At 40.0% G+C, this 8,618-nt stretch overlaps 1 long non-coding RNA gene across 1 annotated transcript; it reads left to right on the top strand.

Annotated features, from left to right (window-relative positions):
• The first annotated feature begins 4,256 nt into the window (after window positions 1-4,256).
• Window positions 4,257-7,409, top strand: LOC132506734 (uncharacterized). The gene is made up of 3 exons (XR_009535947.1): window positions 4,257-5,161; window positions 5,950-6,008; window positions 6,296-7,409. It is a non-coding gene; the product is annotated as an uncharacterized LOC132506734 (long non-coding RNA).
• Window positions 7,410-8,618: the final 1,209 nt, after the last annotated feature.

The raw sequence follows: 8,618 nt of genomic DNA, 5'->3' as shown, positions 1-8,618 counted from the left end.
CATTCAATTCTATGAACATAGACATCCAATTCTCTCCTCTTCTCTTTCTCTCTCTCTCTCTCTCTCATGTAACATTTTTTTAAATGTCAAATTTCATACATACAAGCAGCACCATACAGAACAGTCCCAATGTTTGCTAAATCTCTGTTTAGTCCAAGTCCTGATCACTGTCTACACAGTCCGTTGTGGGTTTCTCTATGGGTCAGGTAGTGTTAGCATTAGCTTGTGTCTTCCTCTGCTCTGTAGGACAGAAGAAAACAGTCCTCTGGGTCGGTCCATCTTTACCTTGATAAGGTTAAAATAATGTCTGAAGAGCTCTAAAAGAGTCATAAATGATCTCCAAATATAATGTTTACTGTTGTTCACAAAAAGATACAGATACACTATAGCATATCTTCTCCATAAGGGTGTGAGGCATGGGACAGACCTAATATTCTTATGCTCCCCACTAAAAAAGGTATCTCTGTGTTCCAAGTCATACTCTGTTATGAAATAAATGTTTCTGTCCCCCTAAAGTTTATATGTTGAAGCCCCAACCCCCAGTGTAGTTGTATTTGGAGATGAGGCCTCTGAGGAAGTCATTAAGGTTAAATAAGGTCATAAGAGTAGGGCCCTGATCTGATAGGATTAGTGTCCTTATAAGAAGAGACACCAGAGACATACCTCTCTCTCTCTCTCCACACACACACACACACACACACACACACACACACACACACACACACACACACACACACACACACACACACACACACACACACACACACAGAGTGAGAAAAGCCCCTGTGAGGATGCAGCAAGAAGGCGAACATCTGCAAGCCAGGAAGAGAGTTCTCACCAGAAACGGATTAGCCAGAACCTTGATCTTGAACTTCTGGCCTCCAGAACTGTGAGAAAATTAATTTTTGTGGTTTAAGCCACCCAATCTGTGGTATTTGGTTATGGCAGCCTGAGCAGACTAACACATACTCCAAAAGGATAGTGTGGAGAAGAAGATCCTGCTTCAGCATCATTTTCCAATTGTCCTCTGATAAAAACCACTTTAACACCGACCTGGTCATAAGGTGGCTTCACATACTCTGGACCTGCTTGATATTTCAACTTGACTCTTACTCCCACGAGCAATTTTTTGGGTTCTTGGAGGCTCCCTGCTAGGGTGCCTTCTGACTGCAACTCCTTCTGTGACATGTAGAATGACCAATCATCCTGAATTGCCTGGGACTGAGGGGTTCCTGGGACTCAAGATTTTTAATACTAAAGCAGGGAGAGTTCCAGGCAAACTTGGAAAAGCTGGTCAACCTAGATGGGCGATGCATTCTATTCCCCCAGTTACTGCTCCATTTGCAGCTCTGAATTTTCTAATAAGTCACACCACACAGATTCTCTCTTTTGGTGCCCCATCTCCCTTCCAGGCAGGGCTCTTGGGAAAGAGTCAAAAAGGCTCCAGGCAAGCTCTCTCTTTCTCTCATGTGCCCCACATCTGGTGCATGAGAAATACTCAAACATCATTTTCCCTGATGGGAGGGACAGCTGATCCCAACATAGCAACTCTCCTTTGCTCCTGTGCCAAAACTTCTTACTGACCCATTTCTCCTACCCTTAGGATTTCCCAGATGTGAGTCAGACACTATCGTACTTCTCAAAAGCCAGGGGACATATATCAAGCTCTCTGAATAGTGCCATTGAAGCCTCACTCACCAGACGTGAAGGGGCATGGGAAAGCATAACAATGGCTCTCTCCAAAACTCCTCCTCATGAAATCATCTCATTCAAAAGTCTTCTTTTAGGCCTGAAACTGGTGAAAAGTTCCAATAATTGAAAAACTAGTTCTTGGATTGTGGTGACCAAATAGAGGGAGCAAAATTGACCAAAAGTCCTAGATTCTGCCACATTTGCACCAAAAGCCAAGCTTCCAATGGGCTACTCCAGCCAATGACCGAGTGCAGCACAGATAATAAGGCAGGCTCTTCCCTAGGAGGACTCCTCTGACAGTGATTTCGGCTTATAGATCCCCAACAGCCTTGCTGAATCTTCCTCAGACTGTGTAGAAGTCTAGGACACTTCCACCAACCTTCCCTCCTTCTCTCCTTCACTCAGTTTCAGACTTGCATCACAGTTGGATAGCTCTCCCAGCCTCCCCTGGCTCCCTCCCCATTCTCTCTCACAAGTGTTTCCTCTAATAAAACTGCTGCACATTTAATTTCATCTTAGCAACCACCTCTCATAGGACCAGACTAACACAAAGATATTTCCTTCAAAAACATGCGTCTGTCAGCACCTCATTTTGATGTTTCATAGTTGTTGCACTGTAATACTGCAGGCAAAACTTTCAATTCAATATCCATTTAGGCCATTAATCATGAGATGAATGAATGGTATGGTAAGAGGGAGCACCATGGAAAATGATGGGACTTTATATTTCTTGTTGTTCAGTGACTCCCAGTTTTGTTAAAATATATGTTTAATTTGTAAAAGTACAAAGTGAATTTTGGCCACAGTTATCATTGCGGGTGCTGAGTGTGTGAGTGGAGACACTGTATATGTGAATCTACCTTTGGATGGGCAACTGGGCTTGTGCCAGGACTCGGATGAGACGGTTGCTACATGCCACCTTGGAATTCCAAAGTAACCTCAACGCCAATATCAGATTCTTCCTTTATTCCTCCACCTTTTCTTCTTCCCCTGATTTCTTCTCATTTCTCTCTTCTATCTTTCCACCATATAGGGAGAGAATAGAGAATGAAATCTTTATTTTGCATAGTCTGAAAAAAGATAAATTGCTTAAATCTGTACCCCAAAGAAGGCAGAATAAAAATAGCTTTCTATACTTGTTCCCTAGAATTTCAAGAACCCAAAATATCTTCCTCTCTTTTTTCTTTAGAAGAAAAACTTTTGATTATAGTATATTTTTTATATAACAGTTCGTGAAAAACATCAATTTTTACTCATTTGTTTCATTTTTCCTGTGAGGCTTGTTCACCCAAACTGTATTTTGATAATACCCTGATAAAACCTCAATGCTCTTCCAGGCAAACAGGATTCCACTATGTGACTTGCACCAAGGACTGTCATCTGTCAAAATGTGACAACATATCTTTGCCTTCATTATAATGTCAGGCAATTAAAAAGGTTTTACTGTGGACAATTTGGCTATATTAAAAAGATATAGCAGATATGGAAAATAGAAAATAGACGAATATAAAAGAAATGAAAGGATTCAGTGGCCACTTTTCAAGTACTATCACTGTTAAGTTTGATGTATTTGTTAGTGCTTTTTGCTATGCATAATGTTTTTACAAAAATATGACCTTAGTGGCTATTCACACTTTGTTATTTGAGGGTTTATGTAGACATAAGATCAAAGGATTGATTCTCAGTCATATTCTATAAAGAAACAGAAACCAGAAGAAACATAATTGACTTGGTGGAAAGTCCAAGATAACACTTGTCAAGCCCTTTGTTAAGACCAGAGACTGCATTTGATGATGCTGACCTCCAGTTGTCTTAACAGTCCCGAATTTACAAGTACCTAACAGGAGTTTAAATGTTTCCCCGAGCCGAATAGCCAGTGCCAGTTTCCTCAGTTAACCTGCACTGTGAGGGCCGGTGCAGGGTCAAGGGATAGGAGACCAAGAGAAATCTCAGGTCATCGGGATAGCGATGGTGACCCGGGCACTCGCTCGGCCTTGTGCCCACCGTAAAATGCAGAAGGGCTGTGACTCGGCCCCACTTCTAGGGCAACAGGATGCAGAGCTGAAGGTAAACAGCCCTTGCAGAAGTGGCTCACCAGGATAACAAGCACCAGGGGGTTGAACTTTTCTAAATAAAGCACGACGCAGGAGGTTTCAAACACAGGTTCCGCAGCGAAAACGACGGGGTTACACCAGCTTCACCAAATACTAGCTCTATGATCTTAAATCACTTGCCCTCTCTTAGCCTTAGCTTCCCCGTACATAAGATGGAAATGATAAAATTTCTTTCTCCTGGGACTGTTGTTTAAGAAGGGATTAAGTGGTATGGCAATGCTGGTGTTAAGCACAATGCCAGACACGTGATAACTATTCTAGGGAGTTGATTGTCACAAAGTCCCCGACCTTTCCCCGCCACGAACAGCTTCCCTTCCGCTCCGGCTTTCGGCTGTCTGTTCACCTCAGCCCCTCTCAGCCGAACGCGATCCTTCCGCGCTAGCGTCACTTCCGGGAGAGCTACGCGCGGCTTCCCGACACACCCGGATGCAGTTATCATGGCTGCTATCAGTGATGGACCGCAATGGAGGTCGAGTCAAGAGTTGCTCGGGAAGCCCTCAGAGTTTGGGGCTTCAAGGAGGCCTGTCAAAGGACAAAAGATGAGATCGCTGGGCGGCAGGGTGTCCCAAAGGGTCCTAGAAACTGCGCCTCCGCGATTCCTGTTAACTTGCCGCCAAGTTTTTCTAGAGGAGTCGCTCCTCTTGGCAGGGTGGAGCCTCGCTTCCTACCCAGCACTTCTTTGTGTGCCGGGTTTCTGTTCCGGGCTTTTCCAGCTGCTTAGGAGCTGAGGGGGCAGTGCGGTGGCTGGCCGGGGAGGAGCGGGTGGGCCGGAGTGTAGAACAGAGAGAGGTGGGGCGCGCTGGCGACTCTGAGGCGGCCAGGCTGGGGGCGCCGTAGAGTACCGCCCCGAACTGCCTCCCCCTCTGGAGCCTGGCCCCTAGAGGCTGAGATGCTTCTCACCAAGGGGCGCTCCGAGTAAGCCATAGAGCTCTTCCCTGCCGACCCAACTTTACTCAACTTTGATCTTCAAAAACATCTAGGATATGTATTGATATAATGCAGTATGTGATTGGTTTTTTTTTTGTCCCAAATACAAGCAAACTAATAATGTTAGTAAGTTTTAGAATAGGGTAAGTTCGCATGTTGAGTCATGTGGTGGTTTTCTTTTAAGGTTTAAATTTGGATAACCTGCTAGTGCTTACGAGATTTTACCAAAAGCATTCTTTTACTGAGCTTTGCTGCTGTGCAGTTATGATGAAACATGAAGATGCCAGAATTGTACCTCACGATAAGGCTTTAATTGCCAGAAGGTTCTGAAAGTGCAACAGTAATTCTAGGTTTAGATATATTAATTTGAGTTAGTTCTCTTGCAGGGTGCCCTATAGGTTTTGTCATCGGGTGAAACAGGAACAAATGTGAGTTGATTAATATTTCCTAGTAGTTAAAATTACTTAAGTGCTTAATTACTTATTAAGTAATTTTAAGAAGTTAAAATTACTTCCTAAATGCTTAACTGTATATCTGTTGGATTCCAAATCTCAATTGAAACCATTATTTGTCTGAAATAGGTAATGAGCTGATAATGTGTGAAGACATACAGAATATTACTATTTTTATAGAAACAAAAATATGGAAACTAATATTTAAAGCAGGTTGATTCAATGTAGTGTAATGTGTTGTAATTTGGATTTTCACTTAAACTCTCAAAATTAGAAGAGCTGACCTAGGAAGTCTTAAAAATGAAAATAAAAAAGAAATGTGAACATTTACCCCTTCTCTGAATATTCTGTTGTTTGAGTGGAAAATAAATGACATTAGAAAGCACCTGGGATTTGTTTTTACAATTACATACTATGTGCAAAGCACTGAGTTGAGAATGGACGAGAAAGTGCTTTGTAATATATAAAGTAATATATAAATCATAACAGTTATTACTCTCACTCTTCTGGCCAAATCATGTCTCCCTGTGGTGCATTTTAAGCTCCAAACATGTAATTCTTGTACTAGTATTAATATATACAGTTGTAGTAGTATTTTAAAGAAACCAAAAATGAATGCTGTGTTATACATTTTAAATGTTTTTCCTTGTTTATGTGTTCTTTGAGGTTGTGTTTACAAGTGCATTTGTACACATTAGAGTACTGGTAATTTGATGGTCAGGGGTGGAGGGGGAGATTCTTACTTTTTGTATGGTTTCTTGCAGGTAGGTCTGCTGGGGTCTTGGCACAGTACCACATGGACCTGGACAAAAGCATTGTTAAGGTGGACATTTTTATTACACTAATCAGTTCAAACGTTTGACCAGTCTATTTAGTTTTCTGAAACTTTAACCAAATGACTAGATGTGAGCTTCATATAGTGATCTGTATTTGTGGGATAATTCATGATCAGTTTATTTTCTACCAAATGTAAAGTTTGATATCAAATAGTTAACTTTTTTGGAGCACTTACCATTTGCTAATCTCTGTGTTAAGTCCTGTACATGCATTATCTCACTTAATACTTAAAGTAACATATTAATTAGGTCTCTTAAACTTCCTATTTTACAGATAGAGAAATGAGGCAAAGAGGGATTAAGATCTTTGCCCCTGGTCCCAAAGTTAGAGCCGTGTACTAGAGGCTTTCCTTCCATTAACTGAAGACTTAGGTAGAAGAAGTATGAGATTGGAACTCAGACCTGGACTCTTGTCCTGCCTACTCTGCTTTGTGAATTAGGGCAAGTCATTTAACCTCTCTGAATTTCATTTTCCTCTGCTGTAACAGATGAACACTTTGAACTATTATACTTTATTGAATCCTGGGTCATCAAAAATCCTTAAAAGGGTGCCTTCACCATTATCTGCTGGATTTTCTTCCAAGCCCCTGACACTCATTCCATAAGTTTTGATGCACACATGCTAGCAGTGACAACTCTATTGCTGCCTGGTCTGACCACACTGTAAGATGTGGCTGATTTCAGAGATGTCAGAATGTAAAATACTGTGCATCTTGGAATTGATGACAGACCATAGGTGATCTCTGAGCTCCTTTTCAACCTCCGTTCTATGACATCTGTGACTTAATAACATTTTATTGCTGGTTTATGTATTTTTTAATGTAAATGATTCAAGATAAAACGTAAGCTTCTTGCTAGTGGAAAAGTAAGAATCATTTCTGTCTTTTTCACCTCTGAATCCCCAATAGCTAGAACAATGCCTAGCATGTAGTAAATGCTCAATATATATTTACTGAATGAATTAAGCAAATCTTCATTTCATATTGCAAATACAACTTTTAAAAAAATTGTGTTCTACTTGAAGTTGACGTAAAATATAATAGTATCAACAGTGCAAAAATATTTTGCTAACATTTTTTTGAATGCAAAAGTGCACTGTTAAAAAACAGTGGTGTTTCTTTCCAAACATCTTTTCTGCTTACTGTTGTTGATTGTCATCAAATGTGGAGTACATTTAAAAAAATTTTTTTAAAAACTTTATTGAAGTGTAGTTGATTCACAGTGTTGTGTTAATTTGTAGTATGTTTTGGTCCTTGAAGAGGATGATAAAAATTGAAATGCCAACATAGAGACTTTTTAAAAAGGAATCACAGAGATCTTCAATTTAACGAAAGTTGGAAAATGTTATTTCATATCTTTATTAACTTTTTATGAGTATTCTGGAGGTGATTAAGCATGCCATTCTTCCAAATGTACAAATGTGTCTGAGTTATGAATGATGAAAATAAATTATAATTGCACAATAGTTTGAAACTATGTGAATGGGCAGAAAAGTGTTTTAGGTTTTGGGGTGGGCAAGTGTAAAATAATGTAACTAAAGAAATTATCCCAACTATATTGTATGTCTAATGATGCCTGCACTTTCAGTTAGGAAGATTGTATGTCTAATGATGCCTGCACTTTCAGTTAGGAAGAAGGCATAGGAATTATTATACAGTTGTATAGACTGTTATCTGAAGATAATCAACTAAGTGTTCTTCTGTAGCCAGAAAGGCCAACAAGATGTGAGGTATCATGAAAGGGATTTGGGAAAAGTCAACAAACAATATCTTACCCTCAAAATACACAGTGGTCTGTCTAAACATGAGATACATGCAGTTACTTTACATTCATGATGGATAGATCCAGAATGTTCAAAATCCTTTCAATCCCGTCCCCACCACTGTGTGGCTTGTGGGATCTTAGTTCCGCGACCAGGGATTTAACCCAGGCCTGGCAGTGAAAGCACCGAGTCCTAACCACTGTACAGTCAGGGAATTCCCTCAATTCTTAAATATGACTATAGGTATAATTTTCCTCACAGGACTCTGGAAGGCCTATATGCCTGTATGCCTGACTTTTAAAGACTAAATACTAATACTCCTAAATAGAAATAAAGTCATTTACATAGCTACTAAAATTTCTATCACTAAAATAAACTCTGTACCACATTACAGCACATTATTACTGAATGAAAATTAACCAGTAACTTCTCTGAATTTCTACTATCAGTTTGCTTTTCTCATGACCCTTTTTCACAGAAAATGCAGTTTTTATTCCTTTATAAGTTATTGCCTGTGTAATAATGAGGAGGGAATAATGTTCACCCCTCTTAGTACTTATTTCCTTTCACAGACCGTATCAATGTATACTTTCCCGAATCCCCAAACCCAAAGGAGAATAAGCCCAGGGGCCCACAGGAAGTTATTTTATGGGCCCAAATAAAACAATTCATTTTTTTTTGAGGTTTTAAAAATAATTTATGCTTATTGATTAAAGGCTTATTCCTCTCAAGGTTTGGCGAGTGCTCCAAGGAGGAGTGATATTTATCATTAAGTCTGGAGCAAATATGTTCCTTGAGTTCAATAACTGAAGAATTTCTTAAGTTACCTAATGAT

Source organism: Lagenorhynchus albirostris, chromosome 16, assembly GCF_949774975.1.
Source record: "Lagenorhynchus albirostris chromosome 16, mLagAlb1.1, whole genome shotgun sequence".
Taxonomy (NCBI): Eukaryota; Metazoa; Chordata; class Mammalia; order Artiodactyla; family Delphinidae; genus Lagenorhynchus; species Lagenorhynchus albirostris.
The sequence above is the reverse complement of the archived record's forward strand: the minus strand, read 5'-3'. Positions and strand labels throughout refer to the sequence as shown.